The sequence below is a fragment of the Coregonus clupeaformis genome, unplaced genomic scaffold, assembly GCF_020615455.1.
Source record: "Coregonus clupeaformis isolate EN_2021a unplaced genomic scaffold, ASM2061545v1 scaf0135, whole genome shotgun sequence".
NCBI classification, from domain to species: Eukaryota; Metazoa; Chordata; class Actinopteri; order Salmoniformes; family Salmonidae; genus Coregonus; species Coregonus clupeaformis.
In genome coordinates, this window is record NW_025533590.1 from 406,161 (window position 1) to 414,119 (window position 7,959).

Below are 7,959 nucleotides of genomic sequence, written 5' to 3' on the forward strand. Positions count from 1 at the left end.
TAGCTCCGTGCTATGATGGCCCAACATCTTCTCCTGATGGGTAATGGCATGGCGAACAGAGTCCAGGTCCGCTGGGTTCATTACTGGCCGGATCGTTCTGTCACGGTTTACTAAGCCAGAACCCAGAAGCAGACCAGGACAAGGTAGGTTGAAACAAAGGTGAGTGTTTATTTAATAGATCCACGAGTGAGGGGCTGAATAATCCAGGGAACAGAGCGGGTGGCGTGGATGGGTTGTTGAGGGTGCAGTGGTAGGTCCAGTAATGGCTCGGCAGCCGCCGACCATCAGGCAGAGGTTGGGTGAAGGTTCCGGATGAGTGACTGCAGATGGAACAAAACGGAGGTAAGTACAAAACAAGCAAACAAGGTGCAAAACAACAAAACTAACGCTACATGCTCTAAGGCTGATCCACTGATAAACATACTGTTCATGGCTAACGATCCGGCAGGGAATGGATGTCAGGTCAGAGCTTATGAAGGTGATGATCAGGGCCAGGTGTGCAGATTGCTGATGGAATGCAGGTGTGGAAATCAGGAGAGCTCCCGCCTAGCAACGTAGCCCGGCAACCAGGCAGGGAGCGTTCCAGAACCCTCGGGAAACTGGAGATCCCGAGCAGAAAAACTAATACACAGACAGGAACCGACTCAGACTGCCGGAATCGTTACAGTCTTATGACAATGTTATGATAGATGTTATAATAGATGCTTAGACTTTCCAGGCTGTGTTATTGGGTACTGATCTGGTATTTGTTGTAGTCGTAGTCATCAGTATTCTGGGCTCAGCGGCACGAGCACTCAGCATCGAATCCAGCTCCTCATCCAACATAACCTGAGATAAAAGAGGCAAAACTTTGTTGGCATCATAGTCTGTACAGTTTTTGAAGAATAACAATGACTAAAGAATGGTGTAAAAAATGCAGATGAGCTTTCTTTCCTCCCCACCTTAGAAAAAGGTGTCCTACTTTACCTGTAGGTCCTTGATCGTGACGGATTAAGGGATGTCCTCGGTCTCCAGGAAGGCCTTGAAGGTCTGCAGGCTGGTGATGGGAACTCTGATGTCCACAGGAGTGGAGAGGTCAGTGGGCTCCATCCACACACATCCAGCTGGGAAAGAAGAGAGGAGAGGAACATGCAGATTAACACATGGGAAAAGAGAAAATGATAATGCGTTATACAGTATGAGAAGGGATCTGCTCTGATAATTCTGCTCTATGATTGTTTTCCTCTAAAATTCTTATTTACCGATCTTAATTTGATCACTCTTCTGTTCCTGAGAATTTTCATTTGCTGCAGGAAATGCAGATGAGCTTAGTGATTCATAGATATTCACTGAAAATACCATAGAGATACAGTATTCCACTTTTCATGCAGCCTCATTTTGACCAGCTAATAACCTAGCCACTGATCAAGCAACATTATGGACTAAACGTTGAAATCCTGTTTCTGCAGATTTTATTTGCTGCGACATTACAGGTCAAATTAAGATCCTACATTTGTATAAGCAGTGCAATAATCATATTATCTCATAGTATGATCACCGTTATCATGCCCCACCTGGAGATCTTCCATCTCAGCCAGGTCCTTCAGGAGAGAGCGCTGGAGCTCATCCTTCCAAGTGATCCGAAGCACCTTGTGCCTGTAAATATATTACAACGACGATGTTATCATCCCTAATAATTATAATAAAGAGATGGGGGAAACATAAAAAGAGAAAGGGTGTTTTAATCAATTTCAGACAACCAACACACCATTTGTCATTACCCTTTTCTCAGCTACCACTGCTGTACCAATCAAGTAATAATAATGTAATCAATCAATAATTCAGTCAATCAATTAAAATGTATTTATAAAGCACTTTTTACATCAGCAGTTGTCACAAAGTGCTTTCTTTTCAGAACTTTATGATGATCACTCACCCCTCAAATGTATCCTTGTCGATAACGGCCACAAACAGCCCCTTCATCGTACCTAATAGAGTAGAGCCACAATCCTTGCCCACCACCTTTGACCTTGGTTAGTTACAGTAAGTTGATGTTTTTTTCTTCAGGTGTTTTCTCCTGCTGTTCTGTTTCCCACACCCACTCTGATGTAACACTGATGGTGTATATTTCTGGAGCAGATTCCGAGAAGGATCATGAGAATGGATTTTCTAGTTTTTCCCTTACTGTTCCATTTACCTAGTTTGCCTGTGTTTGTATTTCTGTACTGTAAAAGCTATACCCCCAAGGGTTGTCGCAACCCTTTTTGAGGACTGAGTCAAAGAGTCCTTTTGAGTATAACGGTACTCACATTAAAAAAGGAAAATTAGGAATAAGTGAACTCAATGACTTACATCAAACATAATTTTGTTATGTATTGTTTAAGATGGATTGTGTTTTATTGTTTATATTTTACATGCCCCACGTGTCCTATACTGTATACTTCCTTTAAATACATGAATCTGTCAGAGATTATTTGCAGTTTATCTAACAATCCAACTAATTCAAACCACCATACCTGTACATTAAACCAGATGAAATGATCCAATGGGTTTATCACACCCATTACCCTTCTAAACCACTTGACCTGGGTAACCTTGCTGAAACGCTTTAGCACTTCGGTAGGCCAAAAGCCTTGGAGACACCAAAACAGCTTTAAAAGCCACATCCCTCCCTATAAATATTTGCCATGTCAATATTTCCCACACCCACAGGGCACCTCTTTTCATTTAGAAGACATTTTAAAACAACAACATGTTTTTGCATTTTCTTATTTTGTGATGTTACAAAAGTCCTTTAGTTTTTACATACAATTTCAAACACACTACATTACCAAAAGTATGTGGACACCTGCTCGTCGAACATCTCATTCCAAAATCATGGGCATTAATATGGAGTTGGTCCCCCTTTTGCTATAACAGCCTCCACTCTTCTAAGAAGGCTGTCCACTAGATGTTGGAACATTGCTGCGGGGACTTGCTTCCATTCAGCCACAAGAGCATTAGTGAGATCGAGCACTGATGTTGGGCGATTAGGCCTGGCTCGCAGTCAGCGTTCCAATTCATCCCAAAGGTTTTCGATGGGGTTGAGGTCAGGGCTCTGTGCAGACCAGTCAAGTTCTTCCACACCGATCTCGACAAACCATTTCTGTATGTCCCTCGCTTTGTGCTTGGGGACATTGTCATGCTGAAACAGGAAAGGGCCTTTCCCAAACTGTTGCCACAAAATTGGAAGCACGGAATCGTCTAGAATGTAATTTCCCTTCACTGGAACTAAGGGGCCTAACCCGAACCATGAAAAACAGCCCCAGACCATTATTCCTCCCCCACCAGTTGGCACTATGCATTCAGACAGGTAGCGTTCCCCTGGCATCCACCAAACCCAGATTTGTCAGTCGGACTGCCAGATGGTGAAGGGTGATTCATCACTCCAGAGAACGCGTTTCCACTGCTTTAGAGTCCAATGGCAGCGAGCTTTACACCACTCCAGCCGACCCTTGGCATTGCACATGGTGATCTTAGGCTTGTGTGTGGCTGCTCAGCCATTAAAACTCCCAACAAACAGTTATTGTGCTGACGTTGCTTCCAGAGGCAGTTTGGAACTCGGTAGTGAGTGTTGCAACCGAGGACAGACGACTTCAGCACTCCTGTTCTGTGATCTTGTGTGGCTACTTCGCGGCTGAGCCGTTGTTGCTCCTAGACATTTCCACTTCACAATAACAGCACTTACAGTTGACCGGGGCAGCTCTAGCAGGGCAGAAATTTGATGAACTGACATGTTGGAATGATGGCCATTCTACTGCTAATGTTTGTCTATGGAGCTTGCAAGGCTAGATTTTATACATCTGTCAGCAACGGATGTGGCTGAAATAGTCTAATCCACTAATTTGAAGGGGTGTCCAAATACTTTTGTATAGTGTATATAGCTAACAAGCTTGTGTATGCAGTGTGGCACCAGAATTAAATAAAAACACGTCTTACTTTTTGTAGTTAATAAATCCAATGTGAAACGTGATAACTATAGTAACCTTAACTAGTATTGAAAAGGTTAATCCATTCTTCTCTAATTAAAAATCGAATTTCTGAATCACTCTTGTAACATCAGTAGGCTACTATATGCTTCGGAAGGGAGGGGTGGGTTTTCAGCTGGCAGGCAGGCAGGCAGGCAGGCAGGCAGGCAGAGTGAGGGCTTTGCATAGGCGCTTTGTTGCGTTTTTTTCTGTGGAACTGGAAAGAAAGAAACCGGTTCCCATGCTTTTAAAATAACGGTTCTGTTCTGGAACAGTATAGATCACTTTCGTTTGCAGTGCTGATTCTTTTCCCTCGAGAAATGTCCTTATTTTCCAGGGTTTTGGTTCTGTTCCCTGAATCGGTTCCAACCCCTGCTGATAGGTGAGTTTCTTATAAAAAACAGATGTTGTCGTTATTATTTTTCAAATGAGAAAATACCTTAATGATTTTGGCTGGCTACACACTTCCATTGACAATTCATTTCACACGTTAATGTATTCACATCTTAAGTATTATCCACAACACGTGTTATTCAGATGGGTCTTTATATATTTTTGGTCTCATATTGACTCCATACATTATGTAAGGTGTTGATACACTACATAAACATCCACACTGAAAATAGTGTTGATCAATCCTCAAGCTTCTTAGTGGGCATATATTCACAAGACATAGAAAGCAAAACAAAACAATAAATCCCTCAAGTCCTCCATCCCATTTAATCTTTCAGTGAGCCCCGTAATGATATATTTTTGTTCATCCACAGTTATTTTCTATTTAAGAGGCATATTTTTTTCGTAAAGATAGGGAATTCCACTACCTCACGGTCGCCATACCGGAAATCAAGTCTGACATTGATTTATATTTTTTAATGCGGTTACAGTTGTAACATTTGATCGGTAGGATTTCTATTTTTTCCGACTTCAGATTTGAATACCAGAGAAGTAGATGAAGATGTCATACAATCTAACTTTTTGTCTAACTTGTTGGGAAAGTGGTCCAAATGTCAATTGTTCATAAAAAGTTAGAGAACGTTTTGTTGATGAGGTTACTTAAACAGCTGTTTGATCTGTACCAGATATGTTTTGTTGTACTTGTAACCCCTTTTCCATGATATCCAATCAGTAGTTGCAGTCTTGTCCCATCGCTGCAACTCCTGTATGGACTCAGGAGAGGTGAAGGTCGAGAGCCATGCATCCTCTGAAACATGACCCTGCCGAGCCGAAATTCTTTTTGACACACTGCTCTCTTAACCCGGAAGCCAGCCGCACCAATGTGTTGGAGGAAACACCATACAGCTGGCAACCGAAGTCAGCGTGCATGCGCCGGGCTCACCACAAGGAGTCGCTAGAGCGTGATGGGACAAGGACATCCCAGCCAGCCAAACCCTCCCCTAACCCGGACAACGCTGGGCCAATTGTGCACCGCCTCATGGGTCTCCCAGTCGCGGCCAGCTGCGACACAGCCTGGGATCGAACCCAGGTCTGTAGTGATGCCTCTAGCACTGCGATGCAGTGCCTTAGACCGCTGCGCCACTCTGGATAATTCTGTTCTGATTTCAGATTTGAATAGCAGAGATTTGAATAGCAGAGAAGTAGAGGAAGATTTCACACACTTAAATTTTTTAAGTTGTTGGGAAAGTGGTCAAAGTAGCTGATTTGTGTCAAAAGTTACAATGTTTACACTGAATATAATAGAATGTTGGGAGTGATGATGTCACAATGGGACCTTTAGAATGTTGAGGAAATCCCAAGAAAATTAATAGAAGACAAAGAAAGGATAAAGATGAAAAGTTTAAAAAGTATAAAAGATATCAAAAGTTATATGCAAGCACATTATTCCAGAACAGTCTACACTTTTAAAAGTTGGAACAGTGTTTCTATCTTAAACGTTGTAAGAGTAGTAGCAGTGTAAAGAATAATAATAAATAATAGATGGTCATTTTCCATGAAGACAAATTGTGTGGCTTGCTTCAGCTCTTTGAAAGTATTTTTGTGGCAGTGGATAGGGTAGCCTGAACTTGTGAAAGTTGGTTTGACATCTCTAGCTTGAACGGTTCAACAGCTACTGTTGGTGAGTTATTTTATGAAAATGTATGCAAATGTATATAGTTATTGTTGATAAAGTTTTAAAAAATTAAATTAGGATAGCCTGAACATGTGAATGTTGGTTTGGTGTATCTAGCTTGAACAGTTCAATAATTACTGTTGCTGTGTTTTTTTAATGTTCATTTATGCAAATGTTTATAGTTATGATCCCTTCAATCAGTGTAGATGAAGGGGAGGAGACAGGTTAAAGGATTTTTCAAGCCTTGAGACAATTGAGACATGGATTGTGTATATGTGCCATTCGGTGGGTGAATGTGCAAGACAAAATATTTAAGTGCCTTTGAACGGGGTATGGTAGTAGGTGCCAGGCGCACCTGTTTGAGTGTGTCAAGAACTGCAAAGCTGCTGGGTTTTTCACACTCAACAGTTTCCCCTGTGTATCAAGAATGGTTCACCACCCAAAGGACATCCAGCCAACTTGACACAACTGTGGGAAGCATTGGAGTCAACATGGGCAGCATCCCTGTGGAACACTTTCGACACCTTGTAGAGTCCATGCCCCGACGAATTGAGGCTGTTCTGAGAGCAAAAGCGGGTGCAACTCAATATTAGGAAGGTGTTCCTAATATTTTGTACATAGTTGTTTTGCTATAGTTGATGCAAGTTTGAAAGAATCTGAAGTTAGGATATGATGAACATGTGAAAATTGGTTTGTTGTCTCTTTTCTTGAACGGTTCAAGAATTACTGTTGGTGAGTTATTTCATGCAAATGTCTGCAAATGTATATAGTTATACTATAGTTGATAAAAGTTGTAAAGAATTTGAAGTTAGGATAGCCTGAACATGTGAAAGTTGGTTTGGTGTCTCTAGCTTGAACGGTTCAAAGGTTACTGTTGGTGAGTTATTTTATATGATTGGACCGAAACATGGGATCAGAAGTGATCGGGTGAAATATGAAGCTAGTGGACAGAGACAGCTTCAATCAGAGCAGCAGGATAAATTCACAGCCCGCCGTTCTCGTTACAGACACACAAATACAGACACACAAATATCATACCTCCAAGACATGCTAACCTCTCACCATTACAAACAATAACAGGGGAGGTTAGCATGTCTTGGGGGGTATGATATTTGTGCGTCTGTAACATTCTCATTATTCACTATTCATTCAGGATTATCCGTAATCATGGTAGCATCCACATGAATGTAAAAATGTTTAGAAACATTATATTCTTATTTACAATAAAAGTGACTCCAAAATGACATAATTCATTAATTACCATTCATTTCTATTGGGCACAAAATAATCAGAAATACAACCAAAACAAACAGATAATGCTTCCAACAAGTCTGTAGAGTCACAAGCTTGATGTAGTCATTGTGTGCTAAGAATAGGGGACAAAATACTTAACTTTTTACTACTTGAATACACATATAGTATATAAGTGAATTTGTCCCAATACTTTTGCTTTCCTAAAATGGGGGGACTATGTTCAAAAGGTGCTGCAATTTCTAAACAGTTCACTTGATATGGATGAAAATACCTTCAAATTAAAGCTGACAGTCTGCACTTTAAACCACATAGTCATTGTATCTGGAGTACAGAGCCAAAATAACAAAAAATGTGTCACTGTCCAAATACTTTTGGAGCTCACTGTATATTTTACATTTTTGGGGGGTCAGGGGCCCCCTAGCGGTCGGGGGCCCTAAGTGACCACTTATGTCGCTTAAACTATATGTGTTTGTTTCAGATTTATTCATAAAGACATGTATAAATGTATAAAATTGCTGGCAGAAACCAGTCATCTGGTACTATCCAGTATCTCCTAGCTAGTGTGGGAATTAAAGCAGCAGGCATAGCACGTAAGTCACCTTAAGCAAGGTCGTGGTTAGGTCATGTGATCTGGCGTGTGGCATAAAAGGT